Source organism: Peromyscus californicus, unplaced genomic scaffold (assembly GCF_007827085.1).
Source record: "Peromyscus californicus insignis strain IS unplaced genomic scaffold, ASM782708v3 Scaffold_7__1_contigs__length_154581171, whole genome shotgun sequence".
Classification (NCBI taxonomy): domain Eukaryota; kingdom Metazoa; phylum Chordata; class Mammalia; order Rodentia; family Cricetidae; genus Peromyscus; species Peromyscus californicus.
The window spans coordinates 43,583,593-43,609,382 of record NW_026294595.1 but is presented as its reverse complement, the minus strand read 5'-3'; the positions used below and the strand labels follow the sequence as shown (position 1 = coordinate 43,609,382).

The 25,790-nt window shown below is 37.8% G+C and overlaps 1 protein-coding gene across 4 annotated transcripts in view; it reads left to right on the top strand.

Moving 5' to 3' along the window:
• The first annotated feature begins 730 nt into the window (after positions 1–730).
• Positions 731–25,790, top strand: part of LOC128101828 (sodium channel protein type 1 subunit alpha) — a 133,207-nt gene continuing 108,147 nt past the window's right edge. For all 4 annotated transcript variants that reach the window (XM_052725224.1, XM_052725223.1, XM_052725225.1 and 1 more), the window contains exon 1: positions 731–979. The gene's annotated coding sequence lies outside the window, so the exon portion shown is untranslated. The remainder of the gene's footprint in view (positions 980–25,790) is intronic.

Sequence of the window (25,790 nt, the reverse complement as noted above, 5' to 3'; positions counted from 1 at the left end):
GTATGACAATCCAGGGTTAGGCTGTGTCTGGATGATAGGGAGACATATTGTAATAAAAGACAGTGAAACCATGGAAACGTTGGGTATGAAGATAATATTATTTAGCATCAGTAGCTAAACATAGGGAAAATGTAAGCTTAAGCCCATGCTCATCAGTGTTGAATTTAAAATAAAATTCATATCTGCCTCCATTGGAGCTGTTCACTATTATAAGTGTTACTGAAGAAAGTATCCAAGTAAATTCCTGATCTAAAGTCATGACTATGTAAGAAAGAAAGTTCCTGATCTAAAGTCATGACTATGTAAGAAAGCACCACCCACTTTTCTCCCGGTGCAAGAAAAGGACGAATTTCATTCATGGGTTCCGTCATCTGTAAAGGTAGCAATAATTTATTTACAGGAAGAATAAAGTAGCATTTGCAAACAAAAGTGGCACAGTTTTTGTGATTATTATTTAAAAGAAACTCTCCCCGGTACTGCCTATTTTCATCTTCGAGTCAATAGTTTTATGATCGATAGAGCAAAAGGGACTGAAAGAGAGGTTAGAGGAAGTAATAAAACCGAAACGAAGAGAAGGAAGGAAGATGAAGGAATGGCCTGAGAAAGAACACACAAACCCAGGCTGTGAGAACCCATTTACTATGTGTCCACTAGATGGCAGTGTAACGTTAGGTGCTGTCTCCACTTTTTTTTTTTTTTTTTTTTTTTTAAACAAGCTATTTGCTGATTTGTATTAGGTACCATAGAGTGAGGCGAGGATGAAGCCGGGAGGATACTGCAGAGGTCTCTGGTACATGTGTATGTGTGTGCGTGTGCGTGTGTTTATGTATGTGTGTTCTTCCCCTGTGAGGCTGCAGTCCTTGTGAAACACTTGGTCACCTTTTGCAAGAAAGAATCTGAACCGTTGCAACTGAAGGTGCCGACTGTCTTGGGGAGATGTTGTTCCTCACTGCAGATGGATAATATTCCTTTTCATCAGGTAAGCCATCTGATCGTTTCATTGTGATCGTCGGTGGTGAATTCGTACCTGGTAATCCTTGGGGAGAAGGGCCCACGGAAATAAGAGTTGAGGCAGAGCAGGAAGTCTATTTTTGCATGTGAATTCGGACCAACGGTCCCCCTCCTCCTCCTCCCCTCCTCCTCCTCCCATCCTCCTCCTCCCCTCCTCCCCTTCCCCCCCTCCTCTCTCAACCTTCCATGAACTGAATTCGGGTTCGTTTTGCAGTTCAGCATTTTGATAGAAGGATGAGATTCTTTGGCCTAAAATAACTTGGCGTTGGTCCAGCTCTTGCCTTTGCTCGCTTGCATCCTCCTATGCGAGGTCTGATCCTGAAGCCCCCTCTGTCATTGGTGCTTTGGAACTGGATTCTATGGCCGCGAATAGAGGTCATATTGTTCCTAAAGATGATGCAAAATTTAGACCTCACATAGGAAGGAAGAAGGCAGCGGGCTGTTTCTGAAGCCTTAGCATCGCAGGAGAGGCAGCTGCTGCTGCTGCTTCTTCTTCTTCTTCTTCGGGCAGAGGCTGAACTGTTGAGAAGGGATGCTTCATTCCCAGAACAAGGAGGGAACAGCGGGTGTTTTCTCCCCAACTCTTGCTTAACTACACTTGCAAGGAACTTTAGGGAAGTGATGAAAAGTCACCTATTTCCATGCATTGCCAGATGGGAAGGACGGACTTACTTTTAATTAGACCGAGGTCACCAATAGCAATGATATTGCAGATGCTGCCTGGTTCACGCGAAACCGCCGTGAAGCGTCTTGCTTTCCAAACTGTGCAAAACTGTTCTTGGGCGTGTGAGGCTTTCTCACGTGTCTTCTTACCTATCACGCTTTCCTTCTCTCCTCCCTGTCTGAGGTCTGTGTAAAGACCCTCCCTTCCTTGCCACATCTACCGAGCGGCTGCTGCCCCTCCTTTCAACAAACCAGTCCGAATAAGCTTGAGAGCAGGTGCTTTTTCATGTGTCTGACAAATTGACTGAGTCAAGTTTGGGTGTCTTTCTGTTCAGATGTGCATGTGACTAAATATTTCTCGGCTGCAGCAGCAAACTTGCAAATTGCCAAACGCTGCTGCTATCACACCTAGGAGCTGTGGCTTCTCCTTGGGTATGGATCTGCGGCTTTGTACTGTCTATCTGGTGCGCTAGTGTAGTAACAGAGCATACTTCTCCAAATAGCACTTTAAATCTTCCCAAGAGGAGGATGCCAAACAGGAATAGGAAAATTCCATGCTGAGGCTGGTGGTTCCTGATTCCGTTCCTCCTGCCCCAGCACGGAAGGTAGCTTACCTCTTTTATTTGCTGCAATACCTGACATGCCAGGGTGATGTAACTGGGAGCTGCCACACATTTGCCGTGTCTGACACGTCCCTTTCCTTTCAGAAGGAGAATAACTGTTGTGAAAAACTCCTCTCAAACTCCCCTTTGTGGCCGTTGATTGGTAATGCCATCAAGCACTGCATCTCTCCTCACTGGAGGAGTGTTACAATTTAGGCCTTCCTCCACCAAGCTCCTTGAAGTGATTTCAGATGGTGTCTATTTTGGGAACATAATGTGTAGACAGGAATGGATGGCCACAGAGACTTACGGGAAAACAATTTCGCAGAGAAGATGAGGTAGCATTATAAACCGCCAAGACCCAGCGCAAGTGGCTGGTTATGTCACATGGACCTGGCTGTGGGGTTCAGTCTTGTTAAACTCACTGTCACTCACTTCTGTGGCTTCTTTCTTTCTTTCTTTCTTTCTTTCTTTCCTTCCTTCTTTCTTTCTTTCTCTATTGCATCATTTGTTTTTTGGTTTTTGAATGTCTATTCCGAAGGCTAGAACCAGAGAATTCACACTGTTAAAAATAACTCATTGGATTTTGCTCTCAATACTATGTCTCCATTTACATGACTCCCTCTTACAGGAAAATTTGCTATCAGGAGACTCATTTGTTTCAGCAATTCTTCTTTAAGACACGGCCTAGAGGGTTTCTCCATCTGTGGGGGCTGGGAAGGCATGATTGGAGGCCTAATTAATTATGCAGTATCCAAGAAGGCACTGGGCAGAAGAGGCAGCGTTCTGCCTTTCCATCCAGAGATATCAGGAGCAAGTGGACAGACAGAAGGACACAACACAAAGACCAGAAACTCAGCACACCACTCCTTTTGCTCTTACAGAGATGCGAGGCACACACACACACACACACACACACACACACACACACACACACACGAGAGAGAGAGAGAGAGAGAGAGAGAGAGAGAGAGAGAGAGAGAGAGAGAGAGAGGAGAAATCAGAGTACATTTTCTGAGTGTTCCTGACAATATAAGTTAACCTTGGGTTTGTTTAATGTTCCCTGTGGACAGCAGAGATCCTGTCGTTCTTAGGGGACCACAGTGGTAAAGCCCAGTGAGCAAAGTTCCATTCAAGTTGCTGTTTCCCTCCAGGTTAGGTAGAGAGACTGAGTTTGCCAGGTACTCCTTGGAGTTGCCAACAGCAAAAAGGCCTGATCCTTTCAGCTACTTTGGAAGAGGAAGAGGGGAAAAAAAGATTAGAGGGAAATAAAGGGAAAAGCAGCAATCCAAGGGCCACAATTCCTTACCCTCTGGATCAGTGGGCACATGCTCAGTGAAGTAATCACTTCCCTTTGAAAGTCTGAATTGTCAATTAAGCAGTACTTAGAGCTCAGTTTGTGTTCCTCCGGCATAGGGTGGGCTGTTGGAAGCGACTTGCTCGTGGTACAGCTCTTTGTGACAAATCCATATACCTACAAAGTGCCTCCAATTATGCTATCCCAACTCTTCTCTTTTGTCTATGTACCGAGATGCCAATTTGTAATTTTATTTTAAAAAGGAAATATAGTACTTAGTTTTTGCTAGCTGCTTTCTACGAAGTACTCCACAGATGCACTTTTGGATCCTGGGAGGCAATGAATATTGCTCATTTGACAAGTGAAAAAAAATCAAGACCATGGGACTAACTTAGATTATCTATTGTTAAATGGATAAGCAGCAGGGCACAAACTTCAACCCAGAGAGTCTTGCCACGGCTTGTGTTCTAGAACACGCTCACCTACTCGAAGGGAGAGCCACTGGTTAGCCCTGAGAGTATGGACTTGGATGCAGGAAATCTGCCCTTGCCAGTGGTACTTGTTGCCTTTCTCACTTGCCACGATGTAAAAAAAAAAAAAAAAAAAAATGGTTTTCCAAGTCATATACGTGTGTGTGTGTGTGTGTGTGTGTGTGTGTGTGTGTGTGTGTGACATAATATATATGTATATAGTCCTGCAGGAAAGTCCCTGTCCTAGCTCTCCTAGAAATGGAGACTACACCAAAAGTCTTGCTCCCACGGTGCCTTCAGTCTAGTGATGGAGTTAGAGAGTAGAAAAATGCACAAAAGACTATGGAAGTCCCTTAAAGAAAAACAGCACAACATGCAGAGATGATAGAGGAGAAGGGCTGGAAGAGAAAAAGGAGGTGGAAAATGTGGCTTTAAAAGTAGAGACCTAAATAAGGAGAGGGATGGAGTGAATGTTGTGCATAAATAACAAAGAAGACTTGAAACGCAGGGAAGAGAGAAGGCAGCAAGGTCTCGGAGCTGGGCCTTCAGTGATGGAGCTAAGGACCCTCTTTATGAGTGGCTCTTAATGCAGAGGAAAGGAGGTGGGACCAACAGCTGCCTCCACCCCTGGATCTGTGTAATCCTGGTGGCTGGACCCAGACTCTTAAAGTGGCTTCTATTAAAGAACATCAGGGGAGTATGTTGAGTACAGTTAAGCCTTGTGTTTTACATTGTCAGCTTTCTTGGTTTAAAAAAGTAATCTGTTCATATTCACAAGAAGCTGTATTTTTTTAACAACTTGTAAAGTGTCTTGGGAAAAATGTTATCATTCCTAGAATGCAGTGATGTTGGCTAGAAAATGTTACTGCACACACACACACACACACACACACACACACACACACACACACACACATACACACACACTTGATGAAAGACTCTGGGTGAGGTTATTTATTAGAGTGCTATAGACTATCAGATAAGAACAGCTCTGGTGGGGCTGGAGACATGGCTCAGCCATTAAGAGCACTGGCTGCTCTTACAGAGGACTCAGGCTCAGTTCCCAGCACCCTTATGAAGGCTTACAACCATCCCTTACTCCAGTTCCGGGGGATCCCATGCCTTCTTCTGATCTCCCTGGGTGCCAAAATTGCTTATGATACATAGACATACATTCAGGTAATACACACACGTAAATGAATCTATAAAAATTTCTTTAAAGAAAAAGAGCAACTCTGGTCATCTAGTCAGTCTTGCACATAGGTGCTTTTTCTCTGCAATAAACAAACTGGGGGGGGGGGGGGAATGTAAGCAAGTAGAAACAGAGAGACCAGTGTTCATCTGCTCCTGCAGCCAGTACTCAGGAGCTGGCCTGTGGTGCTTGACTAAGTCATGTTTGCAAGTAAATAAATGTGTGATTTCAAAATACTTAGGAAATACAGAGCTCAGCTTCTATCTTTGTGTATGTTGAAATTACTGTTGTGATCTCTTTGTTCACTCAGAACCCACATTTTAGAGGAGTATAATATAAATGATAGATCATTTTAGACTTCCTAACTACCTGTTTTCTCTTTGAGCTCAGATCAGACATTATAGTCTGCTAAGAAGTGTGGGTTTCCAACTTAGAATAGACCTCAGTTTTGAGTTTGTTCCTGTGAGTGGTCAGAAACCTCGGCCTCATGCTCTTTGCTCCTCTGGCACTCTGTTTACAACACTCCCCTAGCTTTAATACAGTATCTACAGGCTTTGGTTTTTTTTATGTCATCTGTGGTTTTTTTGGTACCGTATAAGCCTAGCTCTCTGCCAAGCTGTATATTTACTTGTTCTGTTTTCAGTGTGTTTTTATAGCTTGCTCTTTCATTTACATTTCTGGTCCAGTTGAGCTTGTATGCAATATGATGTAGGGCTTATGCTTCATCCTTTGGCTTCTGAGCATCTAGTCAGCCCAGAACTCTTTCCTGAAAGGACTATATTCTCTACCCCAGTTCAGCTTCTTAGCAACCTTGCTGTTGATGCATCTGTGATGTTGCTCTCATTTTCTTTACACGGGATATTGTAGATTTATTTCTAAAGGAAATGTCACCAAAAAAAGTACCTTCTTGAAAAACCTTACATAAGTTTTAAGTTTGAAGAAATTGACCCAAATTCTGCTGCTACATACTTTAGAATTTAAGTGAACCTTAACATTTTTCTTCTCATTGGAAAGGTATTTGTTTGTGACACTCCCAGAAAGCAAAGGTGATAATTAAGTACAGCATTTTAATGAGCCTAATCTTCCTGAGAAGAGATGGCTAGTTATTTCCAAGAAGGATCCCTATTGCATTGCACATCCTCTGCTGAACATACAAAAGTGATATTCATGTCCTTCATTGTCTGCTGCTTATCTGCTTTTGTCTCTCAAATGCCATTGGAGGTACTATCGGACTTGAAATTGAGACCAACCCTTCAAATAGAGTTGGCTTTTATCTTAGACACTTTGGGTATATATAACAAAACACTCCATATTGAGAGGTTTAAACAATTGAAATATTTTTATTATGGCTCTGGAGAATTAAATAAGACCAAGATATTGACAAGTATGATTCTTTGTGGTGCTTCTCTGTGTGGCTTGCTGATGTCAAGTTCTGTGTCTTAACATGTACTTCTTCTGTGTTCCTGAATTCACAATGTTTGCCCAAATTTCCTCTTTTAAGGAGAAAAGTCAGATTGTGTCTAACCTAAAGACCACACAGAATTTAATGATTTTAAAGACCTTGCTTCCAAATACACAGAGATATGGGAGTAGTGAAGTTGGGCCTTTAGGCAAATGAATCCAGAGGTAGACACAGTTCAGGCTGTGATGGTTGCCTTTGGTTGGCTTGTGACTACTAAAATAAACAAAGAAGATTGTCTTGATACCATTTTGTTGCTGATGCACTGTTAAAATTGTTGTATTAATGTTAGATTTTCATCATTCATACAATCCTCCCACAATTAGGAGTGGTGTGGGCATGTGTTAATATTCTAATGAGGCAATTAACTAATTACCATTATATTTAAAGAAGTATTATGTATCATAAGATGTGCAGAAGTGAAGAGATATTTAGAGTCACCATCTATGATAAGAATTAAGGCCCTTACTCATTTTAATTACAAGAAGAACCAAGAGGGATGCAAAACTTAAGAGCTTATGGACAAATTCATAAATAGAATAATCAATTTCAAAGTGTTTCTATATGCAATAGAAACTGGGTCAGACTCATTTAAGTGCAATGTCTTCAAAATGTGCTGCAGCCCAGAGCCTAACATCTACACCAGGAAGTGGCAGGAATGAGACAACCTAAGAGAGTAGATGGCCCTGGCATTGGACTTTTCAATAATGTCCTAGAACAAACCAGCTCACTGCTCTCAGGCTCTCTTGGTGTTTGTGGGACTTTTGCATTTGAACTACAGTTTAAGAACTCAACGTCTGTCTGTTAAGTTTGGATTATCCATCTGATCATTTCAATTAAGAATAAGCCAGATCTTTGACTGCCACTTCCACCAAATGATTCCCACTTAGGAAAAAGCATTGCATACAAACAAACCTTGAAACAGTACACATATACCATGTCAAATCATGATCTATGTAAACAATGAGATATTACAGTGCCATTGAATATAAAAAATCAAATAACATTTAAGTCTATGCAAAACTGCTCATGCTACAATAGTACAAAACCCAACAAAATACAAATGTTTGTTTCCCCTGAAAAAGAAGAAAATGAGTGTTAAAGTTGAGTCTGCTCTATGAGATTGCGATTTCCGTTTTTTTCTCATAATTTTTTTAAAGTCAAAATAATTTTTCCCTCTTAATAAAATATTGCATGTTCATTATATAGACATAAAAAATAAAGAATAAAATAACTTAAACATTTTACACAGCAAACATCAGTATTAAGAGTTTAGTTGTGACAGGTGGTGGTAGCGCACACCTTTAATCCCAGCACTCAGGAGGCAGAGGCAGGTGGATCTCTGTGAGTTGGAGGCCAGCCTGGTCTACAGCTCGAGTTCCAGGACAAGCTCCAAAGCTACAAAGAGAAACCCTGTCTCAAAAAAAAAAAAAAAAAAAAAAAAAAACCAGCACAAAACAGAGCAACAAAAAAAAGAGTTTAGTTGTTTCTGTATTTTTCTCCCATTTTATTGATTTGTTTTCAAATTCTTTAGCTTCTAATAGCAAATGTATTTTTGAAATAAAAATATGCTGTTCTAAAAGTCAGAATAGGGGCTAGAGATATAGTTCAGTGGTAGAACACTTGCCTAGTATGTGTCAGACCCCAGGTTTGATCCCGAGCATTAAAATAATAATAATAATAATAATAATAATAATAATAATAATAATAGAAGTTAGAACACATTGTTTTTCAAGTGGAATTTGGTAAATCAATTTGTAAGGATAAGCATTGCATAATCAAAATAGTAGGGTAAATGAGAAAATAACCAAATGTTTGAATATTTTATCAACTAGAATATTAATTTAGTTAAGCCATATATATTCAATAAGAACAATTTAGTATCTTGAAAATTTTTGTAATAATAGAAATTTGGGGAAGAGAATCTATCCAAGATTCAATTTGAAAGAAGTCCGAAATTTTATTGTTTTGTAATCTAATGTCTCCAGTCAAACTTCAGAAAATTTTTAGGAAATTTACTTGTATTTATGGAGTGTCTATTATTGGCCATGGGCTTTAGGAGGAAAAAAAATTACCTTACACTGAAAAACTAAAGATACTAAGCAATAAAAAAACAAAAAGTATGGCCAAACACTGACCCAGTATTTACATAAAATTTTAAACTCTGTCGAACCCAACTGATTAAATTAGCCAAATTAGTCTACGTGAATGGTAGAATGAGACATGAGTGAAGGATCGGTGGGCAAGGCTGAGCCAGAGGCATTGGTAGAGCAGGGACAGCCAAGAGGAAGAGCCCTGTCCTGGAGGATGTGAACTTGCCTAACAGGAGCAAGGAAGGGAACCCTGTACACAGAGACAGATTAATAATGTCATGTGCTAATAGCCATATCTAGATTGTTTTAAGAACTCTTTTAAAGATTTAAATACTGTAGAAAGTCAAATAAAATCAAGAACCCAGAGGTCAAGATTTCCAATTGCATACTCAAGGAGGATAAAAATATAAAGCAATTCTTCCACATAACCGTTTCTGCCGAGAATCCAGTGGATTTGAAAATCCTGGAAAGTGTGACTTTGAGAGACTTGACAAATATTACTAGGCAGCAGTTTTGATCTTCCCCTGGAATGCGATATGCCATTAAAAAAGGCCAGTGGTATTTTGAGCTATGTAAGGCAGTGTGTTGGTACAAAACCAAAGAGCCAACAGGCTGGTTTCAAGTCTAGAATACCATAATCTCAGAGCCAGCCGACCTGAGCAGGTCAGGTTTCAGATAATGTAAGGTGTCTGGAAGATTGAACACCAATATTTAGGGAATTAGAGACAAATAGTGCAACCTGTGTGAGGCAAGGCAAGAGTGCCATCTGAAGAGTTTCTAAATGGAAGTTTGGAGATAGATAAGAGCCAGCTAGGTAGAAATCGTTAAGCAAAGAAAATGAAACTAGGCGAGTGACCTTCTCCATGACACTATGGAATAACAAATACCTAATCCCAGCAGCTTTCCTCAGGAGAGAAACCTTAGCTCATTCTCCCCTAATCAAATTTCTCATTTGTTACTATGGTTTAGTCTACCCTCTATTTCACATACTTTTCACTTCTAAGCCTGTCTCCATTCCATAGGATTTGTAAAAAATATTTTCAGTCATGTTTCTCAATTAACTTTTCGATCTTTGAGGTTCTCAAATTCCCCTCCCCTCCCCACAAGAATGGAAAAATTTGCCGGGCGGTGGTGGCACACGCCTTTAATCCCAGCACTCGGAGGCAGAGCCAGGCAGATCTCTGTGAGTTCAAGGCCAGCCTGGACTACCAAGTGAGTTCCAGGAAAGGCGCAAAGCTACACAGAGAAACCCTGTCTCGAAAAACCAAAAAAAAAAAAAAAGGAAAAATTCTTAAAAATGAATTTTGCAGTTATTTTTCATCTTACCCATGACGTTTGTGCATTTCCTTAAAGACTTTTAGGGGTTCATCATATCAGAAGTGTCTTCATAACAGAATAAATGTACTATTTGCTCATGTCACTGTTGATGTACATACTCACAAAAAACAACTTAAATGCTTCGTGCGAATCCTTAGTAAGGCAGTAGCATAAAATCGGATGAATAACTGTTAAATTTTTCACAGCCATTCACTCCTAGGAAAAATAATAAACAAATAAAATGAAATTCCACACTTCCTTAAAGGAGCCTGTTTGATGACGCTGCACAATTATTTCATCTAGATCCCCAGGGTTCCCCACTTTTGTGCCCTGTATGTTGTAATGAGGTCTGCATGGTTGTGTGGGTCACCTGCAGAGCTGGTCACGTTTCCATTGAACAGTACTATAGCTTGGAAACAACAGCAGATAGATGGATTTTACATTGTAAGCTTACATTTTAAGTAATTTTTGATCCAGTCATTTCAAGGGGAAAAAAATAGTTGTGACAAAAATGACCATGCAAGAAACACTTAGAACACTAGAAAGCTTTTATCTTCTACCATGAACTGAAAAGCATCTCAAATTTTTAAAGGCTTCCAAGCACCCCTCTGTAAGACCAAATTTTCTTCATGTTCTTTACCTACATATAAATTAAAACACGTTAAATGTGAAAGAATCGAGATATTAGGTCAGGTATTTGCAAAATTATAAACCGCGTGTCATCTAATTCCTTTTCTTTAGAAACATGTTTATTTTCCATTTAAAAGTTATTTGGTCAGCGTTTATTTATGATTTTTGTTCACACAGTTTTGATATTTAATGATTTAGGATTTCTCTAATTCTTAACAGAAATACATCTAATTTACAGAAATTAAAGCTTTATCATTTCCTCAATCATACAAAGAATATACATTGCAGGAGATTGAGCCATGTCTTAGCACATGTCGTGAGGTCCTGGTTCTAACCTCGGCATCACAAGTAACAATAATAATATTCACTAAGTAAACTAATTTGGAGATCAAAAATTTGTAAAGCTGAGTTGGACGACTTCTCTGATTTTGTGGTACAATTAATTGTGTGTATGGTACTGTCTACGTGCAGTAATGGAGATTAAGATGAAGGTAAGGGGTTTCCTTAATTTATACTTGACAGATAAAAATATTTGTCACATTATATAAGTTTTAAGGTTTCCTGCTACAGTAAGAGGGACTTGCATATTATCAATTACTTTATTTAGTTTTAATAAAAGAGAAGAAAAAGTGTTGTGCAGTTGTAATACATTAATTTAAACCTCATCTTTCCTTATTAGAATGAATGTAAGCATTTTCTGTTGTTTGGACACTAGCACACACACCATGCACCTTCCCACCCCACCCCACCCCCGGTCCCTCAGTTAGAATATGACCTCTGCATTCCCACCAGCCCTAGCATGCACATTATACATCCAACCTCCACTGCTGAGCCTGGTGTGAGGATGCACACTTGTAATCCTAGCAGTCTGGAGGCTGAGGCAAGAGGATGATTGTGAATTTTGAGAACATCCTGAGCTACATAGTGATATGCTATCTCAATACAAACAAACAAACAAAAACTCTCCATTATTTAAAACTGCAGTCCAGGTTTTAAAATCCACTTCAAGATGACTAGCTTCAATGAGGATTATCTCTTACCCCACAGTCTGTGTACCCTATCACTAATCCTGTAGAGTGAAATGTGTGTCTGTGAGTAATTGAAGCTGCTTCAAAGTCTTTGAAACCGCTTCTTTCTCTGCTTGAGAAACCACGACCTCTCCTTCCCCCAAAGATGACTCACTTCCCTTTAGAGATGTGCCTGTCCCAGGCATAGACTTTTATCACAGTACCCACAGAAGCTCGTACCTTTCTGTACCTTCCTTCAGTGTGAGGTAGTGTCTTGTCTCATGTGAGAAGGTACCATCATCACTGCCTGGTTCAACTTTTGCATACTAATTACCCAGTGGAAGTAAGTTAAATGGCATGAGACCAAAATAAGAATGTTTTAGAGTATTCTTACATATTTATTAATTCTATACTTGAAGGATATTTTAAGATGCTGTTATATAAAATATACCTAAGAAACATACAACTTAATAATTTTATATTATTTTATGCAGATTCCAAACTCCTATGATATCACTCAGATATACTACCTATTAGATACTTTTCAAATTAATTCTGACATTTTTCTCAAATGATAATCTGCAGCTTTTATGACCTGATTCACTGTCTGAAATTTTTAATTACTTCTTTCGTACTTTTCAGGCATATGTTCGTGTTTACTTGGGTCCAATTTTTTAATCACCTAATTGATTTTATAGTTATAAATTTACTAATGGTATTATAAAAATAGAATATTTATAAAAGCATAAAGAAGAAAATAATATTCACGGCCTCATAATTTCTTCATCCTCTGTATTAATCATTGATACTGCTTTAACATTTAATATTTTACTCTACATTGTTCTCTTTTATATAATGAGATTTCATGATGTTTTCAGTTATATGTCATGTACCATATATTAAATATTTTTCATGCCACCAGAAAGAATAATACAATCTTAAAACATTTCTTAATAGTTTTAAATTTATAAAATTATTCCTATAGTCATGGAAATTTTGTTTCTTTCTGGTTGGATCATAACTCTTAAGAGAAACTTAAATAACATATTAAAAATAAATGCAAAGAAAGTTAAAAAAGAAATAAACAAATTTCTCTCATTTAAAAAAAAGACAGTTGTTACTGAATTATCAGGAATTGTATAGACAGCAACCTTACAAGTTAGAAGTATGTATAGGTGTGGTTGACATATTGTGCACCCCAATAAACTTATCTGGGGATCAGAGAACAGAACAGCCATTATATTAAACATAGAGGTTAGGCAGCAGCAGGACAAGCCTTTAATCATAGCATTCCTGAGGCAGAGATCCATCTGGATCTCTGTGAGTTCAAGGCCACACTGGAAACTGAGCCAGGCATGGTGACACACACCCTTAATCCCAGGACTTGAGATCTCATGTCTTGCTTGGGAAAGACACAAGCCTTGAATCCCAGGAAGTGGTAGCTGGAAGCAGAAAGGTATATAAGACATGAGGACCAGGAATTAGAGGCTTTTAGGCTTTTTAAGCTTTTAGGCTTTTAGCAGCAGTTCAGCTGAGATCCACTCGCATGAGGACTCAGAGGCTTCCATGAGGAAACAGGATCAGCTGAGGAGTTGGTGAGGTGAGGTCAGGTGTGGCTTTTTCTGCTTCTCGGATCTTTCAGAATTCACCCCAATATTTGGCTCCTGGTTTGTTTTTTATTTAATAAGACCATTTTAGATTTGTGTTACATATAGGGGTTAGCAAGACAGCTTAGGAAGTCAGGCCAAGCATCCACAGCCTGATGACCTGAGCATAACCCCGGGAACCTACATGGTGGAAGGAGAGAACTGATGTCTTCATGTTCTGCTCTCACCTTGACATATGCACTATGGCAAATGTCCACTCAACATGCAAACACAATAAATAAAAACAAACATAAAATTTCAAAACAAAGTCAAGTATCTGGTTTCTATTAATAGTCAAAAGATAGTTTGTTGTCTAAACACAACTTCTGTTGAGAAGGAGGCAGAAGTCCAACAATGTCCTTTTAGCGCAGACAAGAAGATAAAGTCAAAACTAAAGGAAGGGAAGGTCTCCAACATGTGGACCCGGGTGTCAGGACTAGTCTTCACTTTTCTCTCTCATATTTGGTTTTCCCTGTGGATGGAGATGACACACAGGGCTTAGCTTACCACCTTTTCCACTCTGCCACCAGAGTTCAAAATACATGTCTTATGTTCCTTCATGAAACTAACCCACCATTTTTCTATGTTTAAAAATAGAGACAAAATGATTTCTATGTCATCAGTAATGACCTGCAGATAGTGCCTAATTGATTCCTCATTTTTTTTTAGCAGCAACCAACACTGGACTCTTTAACATGAAGTTTTCAAGGGATTTAAAATATCCATTAGAATTTGTCTTTAATGACAATTTGGATAATATTAGATTTGGAAGAGGGATAGTAAAGCATTTTTTAAAATGTCATTTATTCTTCAAATATGTGTTGAAGGTTTGCCCTCACCTAAGGGAAGAGAGTCATTAGTATCTTTCTTGAGGTCTAAGAACCACACTGTATATCAAACCAGGGTAACATGCAATATTTACCTTTTATTAAAAATAGATTCTTTTCTCATACAACATGCCCTGATTACAGTTTCCCCTCCCTCTCCTCCTCTCAATTCCTCCCCACCTCCCTTCCCATTCAGATCCACTCCTGTTCTGTCTCTCATTAGAAAGGAACAGGCCTCTAAGAGATAACAAAGTGTAAGAAAATAAGATACAAGAAGATAAAACAAAAAAATCATCACATTAAATTTGGACAAGACAAACTAACAGAAGGAAAAGGTCCCAAAAGAAGATTTAAGAAGCAGAGACCTCCGTGTTCACACACTCAGAAGTCCCATCGGAATACTGCACTGAGAGCTATGGTATACCAGCTATGGTATACCCACAGAGGACCTGCTGCAGACCTGTGCAGGCCTGTGCATGCTGCTTCAGTCTCTCTGAGTTTGTATGAGCTTTGCTCAGTTCCTTTAGAGGGCCTTGTTCTCCTGGTGTCCTCCCTCCTCTCCGGCTCTTACACTTTTTCCACCTCTTCCAAGTGGTTCTCTGAACTCTGAGGGGAGAGATTTGATGGAGACATCTCATTTAGATCTGGCAACAGTATAATTTTAAAAACTACTTTAATTTCCATTTTATCTTCAAGTGTAGTCCCTCATCTCCTTCATCAATGATACGTATTTTATTAGATATAAATTATAATATATAACTGTAAGTCACAGAGAATAATCCTGAATTTTATGGCCTTTAAAATAATGTTGTGTTCAAGCTCATTTCAATGACCTTGATTAATGGTGTGATCAAGGTCATTTAAGTGACCTTGCCTTCCTTTCCTACATTCAGTAATAGAATAGACAGTACCTGCCTGCTTCAAAGTAGTACTGTAATTCTGGGGAAATTTATTTCACCAACATTTGAGGGGAAGGACAGTTTGTGAGTTCATTTCTCTTGCAGGGATTGAATCAGTATTGGGCTGCTGACCTCATTAATGAAATATGAGGGTAGTCTGCAGCCTGGCTTCCGGAAGAACACTTGTCACCTGAGCAAAAGTCACAAGGGGACACAAAGGTCTTCCTTCTCACTCCTGCAGCCTATCTGGATGTCATACCCTTTTTGTAAAGCCATCTTGGTCAGCCATTGCTGATGGTGGTGGAACGCAGAGAGTAAATCCTTGGAAAAATTGGTGAACCTCCCAATCAGTGAGTCTGACTCCTCACCTTCCACACTTTCTTAGCTCGTGTTATATGAAGTTGAGGATACATAGCCAGTAAAACAGTTGGCTGGCTTGTATATAAAATGTATTACCATATAGACCTCTCTTAAAATTATACTTAACCTAGTATTCTTATATCTATGTCTAACATTTAAACTAGTTAGTCATTTTAACAACTGAATAAAGATGTTGAATCAATATCACCTTTTAAGCCACTATAATAATGTTCACAGTTATTGGGCCTCCAAGTGAAACAAGAAGTTAGGCATATCAAGAAATAACTTTTTCAGTCATTCATTTCCTCATTTGTTGCTAACTAATTTAACCAAGTAAAAAATGGATCAAGACATTCTGACTCTAAAACAATAAAACCAGCAAGATGGCTGAACAGCTAAAACAAATGGCTGCCATGCAAGCCTGACAGTGAATATAGTGGCTGGAGCCTATAGTGGAAGGATCTGCGATCCCATCTCTGAAAGTCGCCCTCTGCCTTTCCAAACATACACCATGAAGAGAGTGCGCCTTCACTCTCATATATACAAAACACACACACACACACACACACACACACACACACACACACACACACACACAAACCAGTGATAATAAAGTTAAATTCATAAAAAGGAAATTAATTAATGATTACCGAGTATGTGAGAATCACTGTATTATCTTTTTGAGTAGCTGGGTGCTCTTTAATATATTTAGAGTTGTGCAACCATCATTACAATTATTATGTAACATTTCCATCAAGCTTCAAATAAACTAAATGTGTAGTCTCCTCTACTCCCACCCAACCCAAGGCAACCCAGATTTTACCTTCTGCCTCTACACATTTGTTTTCTCTAGACATTTCACAAAAGCAGGACCATACACTGTCATATTTTGTCATCTCATTCTTTTACCTAAAATATTTTTGAGATTCATCCAGTTTGTGTCACATACAATTATTTTGCTTATTTTAATTTCCCACTCATTCTCTTGTCTAGGTATATCTCATTTTGTTTAACCATAACAAGTTAATTGATAAATTTTTGAGTTCTACATTTTGAATACTGTAAATACCATTGTTAAGATCATTTCCATGAAGATTGAACATAAGGTAAAAACTATTCCTCTTGGGACTTAACTTGAGATCATTCAAAACATCACAAATAAGCTGAAAAATTACCTCATTTTCTCTGAAAGTACTCTCCTACAGATAAAGTCTTTGGAGATGATTTTATTCCATGGGAAATACTTTTCTCAGAATGGTGATGTTAATTTTTTCCACTCACACAAAGTAGCCCTTTGTTTTCTTATCTACAGGGGCATCCTAGCAAGAATAAGTAGTCAATTTGTTTCAAAGAAGAAAAAAAAGAAAGAAAAGAAAAAGAAAAAAACCTCTGTAAGAACTATTGGTCAAGAATAGAAAAGCCACAGAATAATGCACTTTAATCTGCTTTTACTTGGGAGTATTTTGAAGATATAGGGAAAATAAGGAGCTGGGATGAAACTTGAATCTGACCGGATGGGCCCAGTCCTTGGTTTTGTGAAATGTTTCTGTACTATCAAGTTTGAACCCTGTTTCATAGATGAAGAAATATGTTAGTAAGGTAGAGTGTCATGTCTCTGAGTTTTGAACCAATTCCTTCTACACAGGCTCCCCTTTCCTGTCTTCTTGTCCACCCTGTATTCCAAGATTTCTATTAGTTTCTCAGCATTTTTTCTCCAGTATATAAGACATCTACTCTTTCTTAATAAAGCTTCTCTTCTCCTTCAGTAACATCTCATGCTTCTCCTCACAGTCAAGCTTCTTCAGAAGAGAATTCTCAGGGTCTCTAGCTCTTCTTGTGAACTTGCCTTTTATGCCATCCCAGCTGTATTACATCTCAGCACAACACATCAATACAGTCGTTAAGGGTGAATGTTGTGATACTTCAGTGCACTGCTTTCCACTCTTCCCATACTAGATTATGCTGTAGCATTACACAGTATTCACTATCTCTTTTTTAAATTCTCTCTTCCTTGATTTTCTCATCTACAAAATGGAGATCACTACTTTTGTTTTCTACAAATATTATCTATTGAATTTTAAGAATGTAAATATTCTTTTTTTAAGATTTATTTATTTATTATGTATACAGTGTTCTGCCTGCATGCATCCCTGCAGGTCAGAAGAGGGCACCAGATCTCATTACAGATGGTAGTGAGCCACCATGTGGTTGCTGGGAATTGAACTCAGGACCTTTGGGAGAACAGCCAGTGCTCTTACCTCTGAGCCATCTCTCCAGCCCAAGAATGTAAATATTCTTAATGTCTGCAGCCTAAGTCAAGATTTTGGCCTACTTTAATGCCAGACAGAGATATTTGGGGACTCTGCTGAAATTAGACTCTGTCAAAAAACAAACAAACAAACAAACAAAACCCAAAAGCATAAAAAAGCAAAGAAAGAAAAAAAGAGAACTTCCATTTTTATCAATATCTAGAGTCATCATTTTCGTCAGAGTTTTGACAAATCTAGTTGTCTCTGAAATTCTTTCTTCTGCTCTCCATAAATACCACCAATAAAATTAACTAACTAAAGTGAGTTCTATTTCAATTGACTCACTCATTCTTTCCTTCAGAAGATACTTATAAACATGCTACCAGGCACTATGCCATGAGCAGAGACAAATTTCCAGCTAATATGATTCAGAGGAACAACTCTAGAGCCTAGAACTATGGAAATCAGCATTTATAGTTCAGCCCTGGCTCTACATAGGATAACACTGATAATGTTATTTTGCTTTCTGATTTTTGCTTCTTCATCTATAAAATAGTGATTACTGTCTGCATTTGCAAATCATGTCCTAAAGACTAAAGTTATGCTTGCCAAGTACATAAGGTAATGCTTGGCACTGATCAGACACTTTTAAACACGGTCATCATTCTGGTCTGCAATTTTCTCCTAAATATCAACACATTATATTAATTTTACATGCCTCATGTATCCACAGCTTTTTCCTTTGCTTCCTACTGTATTTTCTTTCATTTAAGCTCCAAACTACTGAGGAATGTTCTTGGCAACATTCCCGCTCCCCTAAAGTCCTGAAAGAATTAATCATGGCCTCTTGGTTGGTTTACATTAAAATAGTAACAACAGCTATCTCATACCCAAGAGCCTAAGAACTCAATAGCTGCTTGGTTTTTCAGGCTGCCTCAGCAGTCAGAGTAGTTCTACAGTGGATAGCTCATATCCACAAGGTTGGGTGCCTCAGCAGTCTTAATCAGTGCCCCCAAACATGGATGGTACCTGGCAAGTGCCTAGAACTTAGCTATGATGGAAGCTATGTAACCGGGTACTGTAGGCAGATTTTTCATCAGGACAGTTGGCTCCCCAATAATGACACGGAGACATTATTATGAAAGCTTAGCCTATAGTTTAGGCATGTTTCACTAGCTCTTATAACTTAAATTAACCCATTTCTAGTCATCTACATGCTGCCTGGACCTCATTTGCCTCCTCTATGTACTGTCCATCCTGCTTTCCTGCTTCCTCTGTGTCTGGCTGGTGACTTAGCCTTTCTTCTTCCCACATCCTCTGTATCTAGAAATCTTGCCTAGCTATTGGCCATTCAACTTTTTATTAAACCAATCAGAGTGACACATCCTCACAGTGTACAAAAACATTATTCCACAAAAGAATACTACTAGTTCTGATCTCAGTAAGGGAATCAGCTGCCGAAACAAGAGGATCAATAAACTCAACAGCAAGAGGGAAGGCCAAGTTAGCAAACCATGAATAAGATTCCATCCAACAAACCCTCCTTTTTCTGAGCTTCTACCAAATCTGCCACACATGCTTGTGGTGTGTCTTCCCACATCAAGTAAGGCAGACAGGACAATTCTTCAGTTGAGGCTCCCTAGTCAGGTGACTCAAAGTTATGGCAAGATGACATTAAAACCAACTTTCACAACTGATGTCCAGTGTGTCTCTCCTAATAGACTATACCTTCAAGGCAGAAGTTGTGTCTTTCATACACACACACACACACACACACACACACACACACACACACACACATACACACATACAGAGAGATAGAGAGAAATTCATATATTCCAACCTGCTTAACAGTTGAAGAATTATTCATTCTTTAATATTATTAAACCATGTCTTATATGGTCTACAAAGTAGATAGTCCTAAAATAAAACATCACTGAAACTTGACTTGTTGAATATTACTTTCTATGTTATCTGTGATATATTGAATATTACTTTCTATGTATCTATGTTATATATGAATAACAGATTTAAATTAGTGTATTACCTAAATAATTTTATACGTACTTAATAAACAAAATGTGTTTGCAAGTCAATGGCTTCTGGATACTAAGAAGTATCTTTCACTATGAATGATAAAATATTTAAGATTACATAAATCAGCATATTAGTGGTTCAAAATTCATCGTTAATTTACTAAATATATGATGAAGTATAATGTACTCTTCAATCTTAAGTAAATTCATTCTTTATAAATTGAATAACTATATATATTGATTCAGTAAAATCATTTTACCATATGTTCTACTTTTGATAATGTAAATGTTTTTATGTTATTGGTTTAAATCTCAACAATATTTTCTTAACTGAATAGGTATATAAAATTAATGATTATCAAGCCCAAGTGATATTTAAGCACACAGTCATTCCAATTTTTGACATATTACCTGTGCTTGTTATTTTATGAGTAAGAAACTATAATACTGTTAAAATGTCAACTCAAAATTTGTAATGGAAAAGGTCTTTGGTGGTAAATGGTTTCAGTAGTAAAACATGTAAATAAACTTATAGACTTATAATCATAAATGAGGAAAATAGATCTTTCACACAATTTTAGTGCATACAGTTTTACAAGTCCTACACTTATATGAACTCAGAGGATGTTGTTCCCTTTATGCTTTATGCTACCTTCATGCTTACCCTACCATATGCCTCATTAACATATGTATACATAAATACATTACAATTTATGTTATGAATTGGAATAAAAGCAGTTGAGAGGAAAACAGTGAAGACTGCCCACAAATTTGTCTACAGAGCACTTCATTAGCTACTCAGATTTTCTAATTTGGGAGTGCTCTAGAAAACCACTTAAAATCAAGAACTTAATGTAATGGCTCTTGACTTTCTTAAATAGTTTTTTATACCCTGTATTTTTAGTTGGGGTCTAGATAACCTCACATATGAAAAGTTTTAAACAGATTCCTGTTTAACCTAGCTCTCGGGGGATAACTGAAGAGACTTACAAATGCTAGTATTTGGAGGGAACAAGTTAATAGGAATTAATGGATGGCACAAAAACAGATTTCTAAACATAGGCATTCTTTCTATGCAAGAAGCTGACAAATTTTAAAATAGAATCAAAGTGTAATTTTCATTCATTTAGCAACTTCTAAAGAAGACATTAAAAAGAATATATGTTTAGAATTATATCTAAATGGTTAATAATATGCTTTCTTTATCCTTGTAGCTAACCCTATTCAGAATACTGTCCTTGAGAAATGTGATTAAGTAGTCTTAAGACTTTCATCTTTATTCAAGATCTTAACATTTCTTTGAAAGAAAAACCAAATCAACAAAAACCCTATATGTTCAAAGTGAGTGTCATCCAGAACAGCATAGAATTAAAGTTGGTATAACCTTGTCAGTGGAAGTGGTGTCAGATCAATTTAATTTCCTTGTGAGACAAAGTAAGTAGCCATGTTGACCAAGAAAGAAATAATGAATATTGCTTATCTGTACTTCAGGGAGACTGTTCTCTATCAATGTGTCATCTATTTATCTATTCATCAATTATTTATCATATATCTGCCTATGCTTTTTGAAAGGCATAGTCTCTCATCAATTCACAACTTTTATATCAGAAACATGGGGAAATGCTCCATGAAAAAAAAAGAAAATTTTCAGTGTTGATTGATGCTAGCAATACACACTGACTGTCAACAGGATTTTGTGAGGGAAAAAATACCACTTAGACTTGAATACCACCATATGCATGATTCTTTGGGGATTATAGTTGCCGGTAAAGCATTCACTTATGATGAATCCAAAGCTGGAATGGACAATGTTGAGTCTTAGAGGCTTTGTGATAAACCTGAGGCTGATTTTCTGTAACTATTGCTCTGTGTTTTATGGATGTCTCAGGCATGTCCTTGTGGTTCCAGGTGGATAGTAACAATTCCATGAGATCCAGGAGAGATGTACTAACTACAACCTCTGAAATCAACCCAGACTATTGCGTTTAGTCACTGGTCAGAGGGTTGAAAGGAAAATAAATGTTTAAGTGGCATATAGAAAATTACATGAATAGTCCCAAGGAAAAGCAGGAGTGTGAAACAGGCCAGCCTTGGAACTTTATATACTGGTCCATCAAGACAGGAAAAATGTGAATGACTGATAAAATTTGAATCAAAAACCAATTCTATACAAATAATGATGTAGCTGAAACATTAGACGCAAATTTGAAGAAATTATTTATGTTTAATAAATAATCAATAAAACATAATTTCTGATTAATAGTAGGAATAGGAGAATGATAAACTTTCTTCACATGAAAAGATCAGTTTTGTTGTTTTATTCGCCCTGTTTAAATATCAAATTGATGTGTACAAAGACAAACACAAAGCCTGCTGTGGTGGCACAAACCTGGACTCTGAGCACCTAAGAGTTTGACGTAAGAAGACCAAAAGAATCACAATTCAGTGCCAGACTGGACTACATAGTGAGGTACAGGGCAGCCAGTTACACAGCAAGACTCCTTTTCAATCAGATAAAAACAAGTAGCAAAAAAGCCAGGCACAGATTAAAAAAGTTAAAAGACATTGTTATACCGCTGAAAGCAACAGCAATTTGTACTAAAATGTGTACTTCGTATACAAAGTCAACGTTGTCTCATTACTTGTCTTATTTCTATTACCCTAAAGTAGTGTTTCTGTCAAGTAAACCAGTAAGGCAAGGATTACTTAGTGTTCATGATAAATCAGTAAAAAAAAAATACTCAAAAACAAATCTCATTTTTGGAAAGGAGAAAATCAAAGGGGGATGTGAAAGCTGCATTCAGATTTGTGCAAATGCTCCACGTGGTGTGAATGCCATTCAGTTTTTATCTCTGTGGAAACACAGAGTACTGGAGAGGAACAGAAGTTGTAGCCAGGTGGAGTTTCACTTGCTTATTTCTTTTTTGTTTACTCAATGATTTGATCCAACTTACAAAATCAAATACAGTGTCAAACTGAGTAATATAAACTCAAGCAAGCTAGAGGACAAGCTAGAAGAAGCGGTGGGATTCAAATGCTGAAGTATTGTTTTTTGCTGGCCCTGATTTCCCTTTGTGCTTCCTAACAGTTGATGGGGAAAGAAGAGGAGCATGGCAAGTTACATACAGCTCCTACAGCCTATGCAAACTACAAATCTCATTACCCTTTGTCTTCTAGCATATATGTGGCTATGAATTGGGTTTAAATACTTCATTGGCAAATTGGTTGACTCATTGACTGATATTTAATGATATTTCTTTTTGTTTTAGTTCTACTGTTTGTCTAGTGACTAATAAAATCATTATATCTTAAAATTTCCAACGATATTCCTGCTGAACACAAAATTCTGATAATTTTATCATGCGCGATTTATTTTCTACACGTGGACCTACTTTTAAGAATTTAAAACATTGCACAATTTAATACTAAGATTCTTTGCATTTTAAAGTGTGACATTCAGAATGTTATTTCTTACTCTGTCAAAAGATTATATAATGACACCAAATCCTGACCTTGTATAGAAAATAAAGGTTCTCTTTAAAAATGTTAACACAACTTAGTGTGAACCAGGCCAAGGCTGGTCTGTCAGATGGAGAAGCTCTTAGGAGTCTAAATTGATTAAAATGATACTGTGAACCATTCAAATTATTGAATGACTGCAATGTGTGTAGTTCATTCCAAAAGATGATACAGTTCTCAAAATGAGTCACTCTCCCAAGACTCACTCTATTTCATTTTTATACTTAACGTATAGCAACAACAGCTGCTTTATTTTTGGTCAAACTTTGTCATAATTTGTAGCATGGAGCTTTGGTGTCTCAGCAGTGTTGTTGGTCCAAATGCTTGAGATTATGTTAAAGTCTGGGGTTTTTTTGCTTTGTTTTGTTTGTTTATTTTTTGTTTGTTTCTGAAAGATTATCTTTACCTATAGTTTTTTTAATAAAGGTTTTTTGTTGTTGTCATTGGAATTTTTCTACAATTTATTTTTATTTTATGTTCATTGGTGTTTTGCCTGCATGTATGTCTGTGTGAGGGTGTCAGAAACCCTGAAATTGGAGTTACAGACAGGTGTGAGCTGCCTTGTGGGATCTGGGAATTGAACCCAGATCCTCTGAAAGAGCAGCCAGTGCTCTTAACTGCTGATCCATCTCTCCAGCACTTTTAAAAATATTCTTAATATGAAAAATTAGGACAATATAATTTCCAAAAGATACATATCAAACTCACCAATGTTTTGAAACATTTCCCTATTAAATATCTAGTTTTTATTTTTTTAACTTAATTTTATTTATAATGTTGTGAAACTAGGGATCAGGTCCTCAGCTTTGGGCATTCTAGACAAGCAATCTATATTTAGAAACATCCCCACATTGAATGTCCAGTTTTAAAGCATGGGCTTTTTTTCAATTTATTTTATTTTATTAATGTTTTAATTTAGTATACAAATGAATTTCCTCAAGCCATCCATATGTATGTGCCATTATACTTCAAACAAGTATTGAAACTATTAGACCCACAGGCCAAATCAATCCATTATCTGTGATATTTCATTTTGTTGAACTTCTTCATTATTCTCTATAACTTTAAAAGTTCAAGTAAAAACTTAGAAGCGCTTCTTCTGCTATGTTCCACGAGCCTTTTGGACGGTGTGGTAGAGATGACCCATTTAGGGGTGAGCACTCAAAGTCACTTACTCTAAAAAAATAAATAAATAAATGAAAATTACTTATGAGTGTTGATAACCACCCTTGTCCACTACAAAATGAAGCTTCTCTAACCCAGTTTGAGAGCAGCAGTGTGTGTAGGTTTAAACATAAACTCTTAGAAAGTATTTTGACAAAATGGCATTTAGGAAAACAGTAGTTGTGAGTTCCCCACCAGTGCCAATGAATTCCCCAGCCATAGGCTTAGGATCAGGTGTATGATGACAAGCATGAACCCATCTTCTGGAGCAGGCTCCCAGTACAATCCCCCATAATTGTCAGTCATGCCACTGTTGCTCAGCGGGCACGTTTTCCTGATAGGTTGGTCACAAATGATTTCAGCCATTGATGACTTTTCTCCCCTAGCATTTTGCAAAAGCACATTCTGGCACTATAAACGCTAGTCAGCAGGGAGGAAGCTTCCAGGTCAATTCCAGCTTGATTTCTCGATGTTCTAAACCCAAAGTCCGTAATGTCTTCAGCAGTAGGGTCCTATTTCTGATGAGCAACCAAGGGCAATGGCAATAGCTCATTTATTTTATGGGTCTCTGGGGCCTCTCTGGTCAACAACTCCTAGGAAAGGAATGATGTAAAAGGAGTGCTGTAAAACATTGCTTCCTGGATATGTCTTGCCTGCCGTACTCATAAAGTCATAGTGGCTATGGTTACCTACACACGATTGGGCCCATCATATTCAATCATATCCTTCCCCAAGGGGCCATCGGCAGGCGGTTAATTGCTCCTGGGAGGAAGGAAAGTACTTTCATTCCATACTGAAAACCACTTGCGAGTTGCCCATTCTCCAGAAAATACCATCGCCCACCCCCCACCCCCCCCCCCCACACACACATATGTTCATGGAAACAGCTTTAATGACAGTCAGTGGCCTTGCAAAAACAGAACATGAAACCATGCAGGAACTTATTGGGAATAAGGGGTTCACTGGGAGTGGGCTAAGAGGATGATAAAAATGATCAGCATACATAACAGACATGTATGAAATTGTCAAAGAATAAATTAAAAAATACAAAAGGAGAAAAAAAAATTAAGAACCTAGTAAGGTATCGCATGCCTGTAATCCCAGCACCTGGGGGAATGAGGCAAGGTGATCATCCTGAATTCAAGGTCAGGTTGGAGGACACAGTGAATTACAGGCCATCATAGTCTATGGATTAAGACCATGTCTCACTAATAAAAGTAAATAAGTAAAGATAGAATAATGAATAATTAAATAAAGGAGTGTGTGATGTGTAAAGGATTTTTCAGTTTAGGTTTTCACCACAGAACAATCATATCAAGAACTAAAAGGACTCTCAACTTAGTAAGTAA